We start from the raw sequence: 1,769 nt of genomic DNA on the forward strand, positions 1-1,769 counted from the left end.
TTATTTTTGAAAATCTTCAACTTATTTGGAATTGAATCGAATCACCTTTGGTGTTGTCGGGTTTGCTTTGTTGAGACATTCAATTTCACCATAAGCTTGTTAAATTCAGAGCTCAAATGGTCTGAGTTTATTTTTGAAAATCTTCAACTTAGGCAATGCATCAAGCTTCATATAGATCATGTGAATTTTCTTGCAATGTTTTAGAGCTCAATGTTACCTGCAAGGTCTGCATAGAAGTGCAAATGGGGTCATTCATAAAGTTTAATGGATTACGTTGGGAGTGAGATCTCATATACCTTGTAATATGCTTTGTTCTAGTTCATGGGTGATATCTTTTAAGAATAATTGAACCTTTTGCAAATCATATTGGAATATTATTTGAACATTATTTTAAAGTTTATATGACGTTTGAACAAGATTCAAAGGTGGCTCTCTATTTTAAAGTTTATATAAGGTTTGAACAAGATTCAAAGGTGGTTCTATTATGGTTCAAAGATGGGTTGAAGATCTTTCAATCATGGTTCAAAGATATTTTGATCATGACTCAAAGATAGCTCAATCATGATTAGAGTAATACAACGTCGTCTTTGATTGCACGGGGAGTGAGATCTCACATATTATTTAATGTACTTTGCTCAAGTTGATTGAAGCCATTTTCGAACCGTGATTGAATCTTATATGAACTATACTCCAATATTTTTCAAACAAAGTTCAAAATGGTATGAAGAGGGTTCAATTATAATTCGAAGATAATTTGGTCATGATTTGAAGATGGTTAATCAAATTTCAAAGATGCATCAATCATGATTTGGAGATAATTTTATCATGGTTCGAAGATGTTTAGATCATGATTCAAAGATGATTCCAAGATAATTCTAATAGGTTCGCACAATTAATGTGATGTCTAACAACATTATGAGTTTACTGTTTAAAGTATGAACAATCAAACATAAATAACTAAATGTATAACATTATTAACATTAACATATGATGAATGGAGAGACTTGCTATGAAATTTTGGCTCATGTTGAAGCTCTAAGCACAAATGCTTTCTGATCATCGGATATAGAAAAAGTGTCAAAAAAATGATGGGTCAAATTTATGATACCTCCATATTGAGTGTTCGGTTCTACCTATTTTGACCCGAATTGAAAGAGGAAAATATTTTAAATTTTATTTTTTGAATCCATTTGAAAGTATTTTGGTATATGAGAAAGGTCTACGTGTGTTTTGGGATGCGTTCAAAGGGTTTGGAATGCATATTGTGAAAATTTGAAATTTCCCTCCAGAGCGCTGCAATGTTGGATATTTGAGCACCACTGTATTGCAGTAACAATTAGGTGCTGAATAGTCTCATTGCAACACTACAGTCTCATATTTTTTAAATTTAAACTAGCACTACAGTGCCAGGCCACTTTATGTACTTAAATATAATATTAAACCAATAATTCTATTCATTTTGCTCGGCATTGGCGGCCAAAGAAAAGAGACCAGTGGGATTTTGAGAGGCAAAAAGGATTTTTGAGCCTCTTAAGGTCATTTTTAGCTATCGTCTCAGTTGTGAAAAAGTTCCGGATAAAGGTAGATCACATTATGTCTATCTTGACTTTTAAAAATATGAATTTCTTTTCAAATTTTTTGATTAAATGTTTGTTTTAGTTGCAAAAAAATGATGATAACTTTGCATTGGAAAAACTTTTCTCGCATAACCTTTTATATGTTATAGAGATCGATATTTTAAATATTTTGAATATTTTTTGAAAATTTTT

The sequence above is a fragment of the Dendrobium catenatum genome, unplaced genomic scaffold, assembly GCF_001605985.2.
Source record: "Dendrobium catenatum unplaced genomic scaffold, ASM160598v2 fragScaff_scaffold_1116, whole genome shotgun sequence".
In the NCBI taxonomy this organism is placed as follows: domain Eukaryota; kingdom Viridiplantae; phylum Streptophyta; class Magnoliopsida; order Asparagales; family Orchidaceae; genus Dendrobium; species Dendrobium catenatum.